Here is a 12,398-nt window from a genome sequence, read left to right on the forward strand (position 1 = left end):
ATGCATACTAGTCATCCGCATATACATACATACATGCTGTACTTATATATGTATGTATGCAGTTGGATTGCAATTAATTTAGAGCAAATTTGCGATAATCACGTGACACATCTATTATATTTTGTGCTAATTTATTGATGCAGTTGTGGGTACGCACATAATCATGTTAATTTGCACATATACAGACACACATACATGCCTATCAGTGTTGTAGCGGGTATTCGAACTGCTTTAAATTTCAAATCAAATTTTAATCAGTTTTGTAACAAGCAGAATATTCACGCCGTAGTACAAGTTTAATACATAGAACAATTTAATCATTTATGGTAATTTCTTAGACTAAAAGACTAAAACACAGGGCTTCGCTGAAATTTCGGATATTAAATGTAGGAAAGTTTTGTATTTCAAAAGAAAAATATTGCCCATATTTATGTTTTTTAATGACCCAATAAAATATAAATTCTTAAAATTAACTGATGAAACTTACATATACAGTCTTGGTCAGAAGAAAAGAACCGGGTTTTTTCTTGTAACTTCAAGATATATTTCGTTCTGCTTTTTGCTGCGTAATAGTCCCACTCAAAGGCTACGACGCCAGTGCTAACTCAGGTTAGTGTCGTTTGAAACTTTCTAGTAAACGCAAGCAAACAAAAATGAGTGAGACGTACGCGAAGCGTTTTGAGGCGATATTTTTACGCACGCATTCGAAAGGGCTGAAATTATCTTACGCCGCGGCTGCAAAAGTAAGTAAAAAATAAAAAAAGTTTGTTGGGATATGGAATCAGTGTACAAAAATGTTGATCACTTTTCCGAACGTGGCTTGATGCGAGTAACGACAAAAAAGAAGAATAAAGTGATCGTCCAACTTTTTAAGCGGGACCTTTCTTTGCGACTTCTGAGTATCAACACCATTGAACGTCGATTGAAGGAGGCGAACATATCCTACTGTCCCACATCATCAAAACCGCCGCTCTCAGAAAAACACATTGAGAAACAATAAAAAATGGTGTCACAGTATTGGACTGGCCTTCCCAGCCCCCAGACGCCAACCCCATTGAAAATGTGTGGGGAACTATGAAAACGCCTCTTGCTGGAAGGATAGTCCATAATTTTAAGCAGAAAAGCTGGTTCAAAGCATGAAGAAGATGCCAGGCTATACTCAACAACGATGAAGACTACACGGCTTGTTGAGTAATTGCGACTCATAGTTTTGTACATACTTTCATGTAAAAAGATTTTAAATACATATCTTTTATATTTTATGAATGATCGCGGTTCCTTTTTTTTGGCCCAGACTGTCTATAACACATGGGCAGAAAGGTCCCGGGCCTATCAAAGAAAACACGTTTCTTTTGTTCAAAATTTGCTTTATTCATCAACATAATTTCCACCGGGCACAACGTAATCATTCCAGCGCCGCTCTAACATTGCAACACCACTTTTGTAGAACGAAGCTTCGAAGGTTTCAGCTACTAAATTATATTGTAATACTGCTTTTTCAGCAAGCAAATACCTAAAGTAATGAATAAGTGGGTTTGAGTATGCGTCGGGGGACAATGAGTTTTCAATTGTCCACGTCAAGAGAAGGAGATAACTGAATTGTGATCTTTTTAATGTGCGATATTTTACAAAAGTGCATATTTTTACAGCGCTTTAAGAGAAAAAGAGTTTCGCATCTTGTCATTTTTGGCTTCAGTCCTGACAGTAATCGGCCCACTACCTGCTGGTGGTGGCAGGAGAAAAGAAATATATACACTGCACTTTGCTGAATTCAGCCAAAATCAATTAAAACTTACTGTCTTACAAATCGGAAAATTGTATTACGAAAATCGACGCTCTGTGAAAAATGTTCATCGCGCGCTCAGGCCAACTTATGATGTACAGCGATTTTTTTGGCTTAATGGCTACGTCAATAAGCAAAAATGCCATATTTGGGCTGAAGAGCAGCCCGAAGGCATTGATGAACAGCCACAGCATCCATTGAAAACAACTGTTTGGTGCGGTCTATGGGCTGGAGGAATTATCGGCCCATATTTCTTCAAAGACGAGGCTGGCGCCAATGTAAAAGTGAATGGCGAACGCTATCGCGCCATGATAAACGACTTTTTGATGCCGGAAATTGAATCCCGTGATCTCCACAATATTTGGTTCCATTGGTTCCAACAACACGACGGACGATGCTGCTTGCCGTACAGCCCGTGAAACAATGGATTTACATCATCGTTTCGGTGAGCAATTTATCTCTCGTCTTGGACCAGTGGATTGACCACGAAGATCATGTGACATCACACCTAAATGCTAAATACTTTTGGGAAAGAACCAGCTTCGATTAAATCATTGTAAGCCAACATTACCAAAGTTACTCACGAAATATCGACGTCCTCACTGCAGCGTGCCATTCAAAATTGGTGTTTACGGATGGCCGAATTACGGCGCAGTTGCGGCCAACATTTGAAAGGGATTATCTTTGAAAAATAAATGTCATGAATTATTCTATACAACAGTAATAAAGATTGCCCAATTAATTTGAATTTTCGTTGTTTTATTTCAATTTAAAACCCGGTACCACTAAATTGATCACCTTTTACTTCTGATATCTTCCAATTAGCTGAACATCTTCATATTAGTTTTCGATTTCGACTAAAAAATCAGTTTTAATCACATTTAAATTCAATACTTGATTACTTACGTACTTACGCATGCAGCATTTCCATGTTATGACTAAATTCATTGTGACAAGCAAAACAATGTTCGTCTTAATGAATCTGGCGTTGGACTACAGTGAGATGATTATATGGCACGTTATGATGTGGTGCATTTGTATGCATGTGTGTGTGCATACGCACGTAAAAATATGTATGTGATAGTAAATGTTAGATTTCTTGCAAGGAAATTCATATTTATGCATCCTTTTGTTAGTTTATAAAGGAATTAAAAGCCCGGAAGCATTGTCACTAGTACGTGATTGCTGACTTCTGTCTAAGAGCTGCCCCACATGCAATTGCATTGGTGAGAGTATACATTTGGCAAGTAATTTTGAGAACATACAAGGTGGCGCAAAATTAATCATCAAATGTAGCTTCTGAATAACGTTTGTAATAAATAAAACAAAAACTATTGTGAGTGATGAACATTTTTATTTTGACCTTTACGGCTCCACTGCTTGTCTGTTTGCATACTGAAACTGTCTAGTTCACAAGTGTCAAATATGATTGATGTATGGCGCTATTGGCCACTTTCTTATACTAAAATGTAATAAACTAGGAAACTTCATACCCAGAATTTTTCTAAGAACTCCGACTTTATAATCAGATGAAAGTTTGATGAGAATTTGTTAAATTCTTTAGAAAGTTTCAAACTTTGAGTCATATCGATTTTTTTCAAGCATAAACTATACTTATTTTCATTAAAAATTAAATAGAAAATTAAGTAAAAAAATAGTGAAAGCTTTGCCATATGGTATGGAGCGTTTCTATTATTATGACCACATATCGGGTTGCTTTAAAAGCTTGGGAACTTAAAATTATAATAAAAAACAGAAGTATTGCTGGAATAAAATGTTTCTTATTATAAGCTGGTAGATAATTTCATGGTATTTAGTTTTTGAAAATGATGCCCGGCATATTGTATATACGCTGCGGCTGCGAGTTACATGGTCCATTCGATCAATTCAATTTCTGACTACTTTTTTCAAGAAATCTGAATAATAAATCTAAATGAGCTCAATCAGCAAAAATGCGACTCATTTGACCTCAATTCTTGCACGCGCTGTATTTTATAGGCACGTTATCCAAGATATATGTATATAGTCCTTTGGCTCCGCGGGGAAGTAAAAGGCCGCAACAAGGTTCCTCCATTCCTCTCTGTCATGTGCCAATCTCTTGATTTCGCTTCAGGTTTTGTTTGTTTTGAATACGTCTGCTTTCAGATTCCTTCTTCAGGTCAATGCTGGCCTGCCTCTACGCTGGCTGCCTTGAGGGTTTCAGTCGATTGCGCTGCAGGTAATGTCCGATTGGTTTCTTCTTAATACGTGCCCGAGTCCTTCTATGAACTTTGCGAAGAAATTTATTTTGTTTAAGGAAATTTCCACAATTTGGAAGCGTTTTTCTGGAGTTAAGAGGGGGGGGGGGGGGGTAAGGGATAAACCCTAAAAAAAACACTTTTTTCATGAATTTATTGTAGCGAAACGGTTCAAGTCAGTTTATTAAAAGTTGTTGCATATTATGAAGTAACACTTCAAGAATATTTGATAAAATTTTCATGTAAAAATATTGCAAAATGAGCGAATGAGAGCACATTTACGTAGACGTCTTTTCAAAAATACATTTTGCAGTAGTCAGCATATCTCAGCGTAGAATCATCTGAAATCAAAAAAATTGAATAATTTAGTTAAAGTATGAGGTAAACTTCCCCCCAACGTTTATTTTGACGATTTATTTTCATTTTCAGCCATTTGGTAGTCGTTTGAAGTAAAAAGTGATTTTTGACGAAAAAATGCCGCCATTTTGTAGGTGTAAAACCACCTTAATATAAAAAAAAAATGGCGAAAAAAAAAAACGTTGGGGGGAGGTTTTTTATATGTAAAATATGTGTGCAAAATTTCAAAAGGATCGGTTGAGTAGTTTTCAAATGCCAATGACTACGCACTTTTAAAAAAAGGTTCGAGAAAACCGCGTTTAAAGTTTGTAACGGACTACGCGCGCAACTGCTGCGTCTCGGCAGATGTTTGAGGCGGCTCGGCTTTATGCTCTATAACTTAAAAAGTTTTGCTCGGATTGACTTAAAATTTTAACACGGTATTTTTGAAATGTTTTACTACAATAACGTGCAAAAAAAATCGATTTTTATCCCTTACCCCCCCCCTTAAACGATTCCTGGTGGCTTTCCAAGCCTTACTAAACAGAAATGCCGACACAAGCAATTATCTCAAGAAATGTATAGAATTTCTTTTACACGGTCCACCACTCGAAGTGTAACCTATTAAAAAGGCCATAAATTTAGTTTGGAAAATTACTTTTGATCTACCCAAAGTAAAAAATGTGTGAAAATAATACAAAATTAAGAATCAATTTATTTTTGCTCGATATGACCATGCCATGGCCATGCCTTGACTATGGTCTTTAGACGGTCCAGAAACGGATCGAAAGCTGCCCGAATGTGACTTGCAGGTATTTTGGCCCACTCGTGGACAATGGCTTTTTTCAGCGCCTCGAGACTGGTGAATCTTTTATTTCGGACTTTGCTCTCCAAAATGGCCCAAAAAGAATAATCTATCGAATTCACGTGTGGTGAATTTGAGAGCCATTGTGTGGACGTTATAAAGTTCGGAACGATGTTTTTTAAACATTCTTAGTTCACTCGAGCTTTGTAAGACAGTGCTCCTTCGCTCTCTCAAGTCTAATAGACGGAGAGCTGGCGGCCGCGGAGGTACTACGATAACACCTCCGGCTAGAATTTTGAGAAGTGGTTGGGAGAACCATGAAGCATTGCCATTTGCAAGGATTTTGCTCAAAACCCCTGCAAAAAAGACGTCAGACAACTTAAAGTTGCAAAAAAAAGTTGCTAAAAAAATGTTCGTACCTCCGGCTGAAAATTTGTAGGCTTACTGTTTGAAGGTCACAAATGCTGTATATAAATCGTCAGACATCTAGATCGCTGCAAAAGTAGTGTCAGACGACCCCAAATTTGTAAATTTTTTTCGAAATTTTTTTTTTTTTACCTCCGTCTGACATTTTTACATACTATTGCAAAAAGCATTTCAAGTACACATTTAAATTGTCAGACGAAAATACCGTTGCAAAATACTTATCTCAAGCTACATACAGTGCTACATATTCGTTTAAACGCATTGCATTTTTTTCGTTTACTTTAGAACTGTTTTAAGATTACAATAATAACAACAACAAATATTCTTCCAAACTATTCGTTTAGGTCACAGTAAACCATCGTTGCATTTGTTTATTATCTATTGCTTTTTGTTGTAAAATAACGGGTGTCTATTTAAAATTGTGCTTAGAATTGCTACATATTCGTATAAACGCATAGTTTGTTAAAGAGTGCAGTAGTGAAATTAAAAGTGATTAACTTGTGAATATTATTTGTAACTGAATATTTTGGTAAATTCTTACAATTTTTTTACACATTCATTCAAATTTCTTAGCTAAATTAAATTTTTTAACCTAATTTCTTCAGATTTTCTAAAATGCCTAAGGCAAAATACTTAAATGATGAGGAACACCCAGGAAGACCCAATTTATTTTATATTTGCAATTCAAAAAATTTTTCGTAGCCTCATACTTTATTTTGTTTTTGTCACGCTGTGACAATTTTGTGTTGCCTCTTGTTGCTTTCTTTATTCCATAAATGTCTGCTTTCTTTAAGAAAGCACGCACAACTCCTTCCGATCTTCCAATTTTTTGTCCAATTTCACGATTGGAATAGCCCTCCTCATGGTAAACACTCATCATTTAAGTATTTTGCCTTAGGCATTTTAGAAAATCTGAAGAAATTAGGTTAAAAAATTTAATTTAGCTAAGAAATTTGAATGAATGTGTAAAAAAATTGTAAGAATTTACCAAAATATTCAGTTACAAATAATATTCACAAGTTAATCACTTTTAATTTCACTACTGCACTCTTTAACAAACTATGCGTTTATACGAATATGTAGCAATTCTAAGCACAATTTTAAATAGACACCCGTTATTTTACAACAAAAAGCAATAGATAATAAACAAATGCAACGATGGTTTACTGTGACCTAAACGAATAGTTTGGAAGAATATTTGTTGTTGTTATTATTGTAATCTTAAAACAGTTCTAAAGTAAACGAAAAAAATGCAATGCGTTTAAACAAATATGTAGCACGTATATACTTGATATAGAATGCCGGAAAAAAACAGGAAAATAGGTTTGGGCACGCTTAGTGTAGAAATGTCGGGAAAAGAGAACGTTTGTGTGAAAATGGCGTCTAATAAAAAGTGTGTGATTTGTCAACTTAGTGACGAAAGTGATTCAATACCGTTACTAAATTCGAATAAACTGCAGAAGTGTCTAGAAGTGCGTCAAGTTCGGGAAAAATTGAAATTGAAGTATAGTGAGGTTTTTTTGCCTGCGGAAATAAATGAAACACATGGCTGCCACTTTCAATGCTATAAGAATTTCACGGCTGTACCAAAAAAATATATTACTAAATATATGGAACTGATGGGATCTCGTACACTCACAGACATACCGTCCACATCATCCACATCAACTTCAACGGATTCTGTTGCAGTGGAAACCAGTGGTGGGGAAGAACAAGCCAATGCATCAACATCCACGCAACAAGAGGTAACGAATGATAATATCGAAATTACTGATAACGTTGAAAAACAATCTGTAGAAGAGAGTAATAACGAAAGTGTAGAGAAAATCCACCCAGGCTGCATTTATTGTGAAAAAATAAGGAAGACAGTTAAGAGTCGTTGCGTAACATTACGTACCTATGGTCGAGAGACAATTGAAAATGTTATTATACCTAGAGCACATACCTCAAACGATGTAAGGCTGCTACAAATTCTAAATGATAAAAGTTACAATAGCAATCAATTTCAGTACCACAGAGACTGTCATCGAGATTATGACTTACAAGTCCAATCAATATTAAATCCACGTCCACCTTCCTCTTGGCAGGACATACGCGACAGTCATCGAGAAGCCTTTCAGGAAGTTTGCTATTTTATTGAAGATCACGTGATCAAAAACAAACAATGTGTGTTTTTCTCATTCGTCATACGATTGTACAACGAAACATTGCGACGATTATGTAAAGAAAAGAGGAAGGAGTTCTGGAATCCAGCAACTGTATATACTGTTGAAAAAAAATAATTGAAAAATATAACGAGGAAATACAAATTACAACAGCATTTAAGAAAAAAATGATAACACCAGTACGCGATTTCGTATTAACAGAAGAAGATATAGAATTTTTGAGAGAGGAAGATATTTTGCAGAAAGCTGCAGTTATCTTAAGAAGTAAACTATTGAACATCGAAAAAAGAACATTACCAACGGAATTGAATGTGAAGCATATAATCTCTGGCGAATGTTCTATCCCCCCAGATTTGAATAATTTTTTTTTGACAATGATTGGAGGAACTCGTTCACGTCGGCGACAAAATGAAGATTGTCAACGAAAAATCCAATCTATCAGCTATGATGTCATCAATGCTATCACTAAAGGGAGAATCAAGACTTCGAAGCATTTAGCCCTTGGCATGGCAATGAAAAGTTTAACAAGTTGCAGAAAAGTTGTTGATATTTTAAATAAATATGGTCACTGCTGCAGTTATAACGTTATAGAAGAAATGGAGACTGAACTGACGTACTCGTCGACAAATCGTGATAGTTTGTGCCCTGTTGATGTTGTGAAAAGTGGGAACTTATCCACAGGCATCGCATTCGACAATTATGATAGATTTGTCGACACTCACACGGGAAAAGATACCCTCCATGATACCGTCGGTATAATTTATCAGAGTATCCCGTCTCCAACAACCGATCAGCAAATGCCTGATATAGAGCCCAGCCCCAGTACATCTACAGCAAGTGAAACGGTTACTGCTCTTCAATCTGCAGTTATATCAATGGAATCAGCTAGGAAAAGGAGAAGAACGTTTGACAATGTAACTCATGATTTAGAGCCGTATTATAAGAAGCCGAAAGTAGTCGAAACATTACTATCACTTACTCACTCACAAAAACGCCAATGTGGGTTGGCTACAATAGTAAATTATTCAACGACAACAGCTCCACACAAAAAATTTCATACTTAACGCCAATAAATCTATCGCCAACTAAATGGGAAGTGGTGCATGAGACATTAGTACAATGTCAGAAGATAGCAGAGGAATTAGAACAGCCATACATGGAAGTTACATATGATTTAGCGATTGCTAAGATGGCAATGCGAATTCAAGCAACAGAAGGAAATAAATTTAATAACATTTTCATCCATCTCGGAAGTTTTCACATTATGATGGCGTATTTTCATACTGTTGGGAAATTTATTGATGAATGTGGTCTCACTGATGTGATGATTGAGAGCCAAATCTTAGCAAGTGGATCGGTGGGTGCATTTATCACGGGGAAACACTTCAACCGTTGCAAAAGATTGCACCCGTTGATGGCATTAGGACTGCGTATATTACTTTTCAAATCTTTCCTTCGTCATTATGAACGCACCTGTGATGAGGCCATTGTAGAAGAATTGCATAGTATTCAAGAGCATCACTTTATGGAATCTACGCCCATCAGTTTTGACCTTCAACATTTAATTGGAAAATTTCAAGAGTATGAAGAAGATACTCGAAATGGAGCATTCGGCAAGACAGCACAATTTTATGCCACCTACATACACCTGATAGATCATTACCTAGACTTGACTCGAAGCATAAGGACTGCAGACTACGAATTATTTAAATATTCTCTACCAAATATCGCAAATCTCTTCTTCACTTTTAATCAGCAAAATTATTCACGCTGGCTGGTTAAATATCATGACAATTTGTTGAAGGTCAACGAAACTCACCCAGGACTGGAGGCATCACTTCGAGAAGGAAGTTTTGGTGTCAAACGCACCAACAAACCATTTTCACGGCAACCAATCGATCTAACACTGGAGCAAACGATCAACGCAGATGCTGCGAGACGTTTGACCGGTGTTTCTCACTTCACCAATTCAATCACGGCTCGCCAGCGCTGGTCAAAGAGTCATGGAATTCGTTCAACTCTCATTTCACACGTATATCAACAGGCCGGATTACGAGCTGCTCAGGATATATCAGGAGAATTAGAAACTAGCAAAATGAAAGTAAGTCAATCACAACTCCGAGCTTTCATGGAAACAATAGAAAATAAAATGAACCCATTTGATGCAAACATTGACAGAAAACAACTCTATAACATACACACAGGAAAAGCAGCCTCGTCAGACATAACGGAATTTTTAATCGATGTTGAACGTCAAGGTGAATCATTACGTAAAGCTTTCATAACGAAATGTTGTTCAGATTCCACGCAATTCGAGAAGCCGATCAAAAAAAATGTATTACACAATTTTGCATCAGGTGGAAAAAAAAAGAAATTCGCTTTGGGTGTTAAAGTTCAGGAAGTGAGAATGCAGCGCGATTTGTTTGGACGTCTTTTGGCCATTTCCATGGAGAAAAAAATTGATTTGGCAAAAATTTTAACCTATCCTTTGACACCAATACCTATGTCGTTGTGTCATATTGATGGCACTATATGTAAAACAGACAAATCGACGCTGATGAAAACGTTGATGAAGGAAATAGATGATAATTCCGAACCACCACACATGGATGTCGTCATTTTCGATGGATTTTTTATGCTGCACTTAATGAAAGACCTCCCCGCTAGTTATGGAAAAATCGCGCTAAAAGTATTACGAACATTGACAAGCAATGATGCCCAAAGAGTGGACGTCGTATTTGATAGATATTTTCATCCGTCAATCAAGGACTGCGAACGTGATTTACGTGGAGGTAATTCCTCTGGTTATGAAATTGCAGGGCCACAGCAAGTAAGGTCACCAGATTTTTCCAAAGATCTGAGGTGTAGTAATTTTAAAGAAGCATTGGTCGAATTTCTAATTAATTATTGGACGGACGATTCGTTTATCCCTTTAATCAGAAACAAAACTTTGAATATAAACTTCGATCAATGCTATTCTTTCGAAGTTGTTAATAACAAAGTTGTACGATCCATCAACACGGATTTGTCTTGTCCTTTGCATGAAGAGGCAGATACTAAAATCACTTATCACGTATCAAAAATTCAAATGACGTGTAATATTGAAATTCGTAGCGCTGATACGGATGTATTGATTATATTATTAGGTAATATGTATAAATTGGATAAATCACTGAAAATATGGATGCATGTCGGCGTTGGTGCCTCTCAACATTACATCAATGTTACTCAGTTACATGCCAACTTAGGAGAACAACTTTGTAAAGCTCTACCTGGATTACATGCGTTCACTGGGTGTGATTATAATCCCGCCTTTTATGGCAAAGGCAAGATCAGACCGTGGAAGATTTTAAAGAAGTATCCGAATATCCAGAAAGCCTTCGCAGATCTGGGAGAGAATAATGTTGATCCTGCAACATACCAAATAATAGAGGAGTTCGTCTGCACCATATACAATATAAAAGGAGTGCAGAAAGTGAATGAGGCTCGTCTGGTAATGTTCGAAGCCAACTACAAACACCATGACCAATCCGAGTTATTCAAGAAAAAAATTAGCACCACTGACGCGTCGAATTTTCCACTGTGTGCCGATGAATTAAATCAACACTTGCTACGGACAAGTTACATTGCGCAATTATGGTTAAATGCGGACCAAAATAATCCATCAACTAAACATCCCGAGGAACATGGATGGTTTATTAACGAGGATGGAAAATAGGATTTTACATGGTTTAAAGGTGATCAGTTGCCGTCAGCAATTGATGATATTATTCTCGATGACACACAGCAACAGCCAACAAATTTAGGTATGTTAATATTATTAGTCATTATCATCGATATCACATGAATTCTAATGATAATCTAATTATTTAATTTTTTCGATCATGTTGCAGAGGCAGAAAGACAATACGCATCCGATGAGGATGAAGAACAGGATATAATCATCGAAGACGACGAGTTCGATGATGAATGCAACGACTCCGATACCAGCAACATTCACAGTGATAATGACGAGAACTGAAAAAAAATTACTATTTAAAAATTCTTTTTAAATATAATTAAAATGAAATTACATTTTTCAAAATAAGATTGAAATGAAATTATTTTTTTTTACAAATAAAATAGAAAAAAATTACTTTTCTTCAAATAAGATTGGGATGAAATTATTTTTTTTTGTGTCATGTACCTAGTCATAATATTTTTTTTTCTTAAACAAACTTACTAAGCGCACAAACTATTCAATAATAATTCTCTACAATACACTGAAATCAGCATTTTTATTTTATTCAGACGAAGAATCTTTTACTTTTTATATGTACGACACATGCGTAAAATTTTCCCTTCAATTGATATTCTTTTATTGCGTATAGTAACTCAACAAAGTATTTCAATAAGTTAAATAAATGATGAAACTGTATTCAGCAATCTGGACTGGAAGTTCGCGATATCGCAGAGGTATTTTGAAATGCTTTTTGCAAAAATATGTAAAAATGTCAGACGGAGGTAACAAAAATAAATTCCGAAAAAAAAAAAAAATTCAGGCAGACCGGAACTTCACGGATATTGTAGGATGACTTAGCAGCGGTATTTCCGTCTGACGATTTAAATATACACTTAAAATAGTGCCCACTATAATATGTGAGAAC

Source organism: Anastrepha obliqua, chromosome 5 (assembly GCF_027943255.1).
Source record: "Anastrepha obliqua isolate idAnaObli1 chromosome 5, idAnaObli1_1.0, whole genome shotgun sequence".
Classification (NCBI taxonomy): Eukaryota; Metazoa; Arthropoda; class Insecta; order Diptera; family Tephritidae; genus Anastrepha; species Anastrepha obliqua.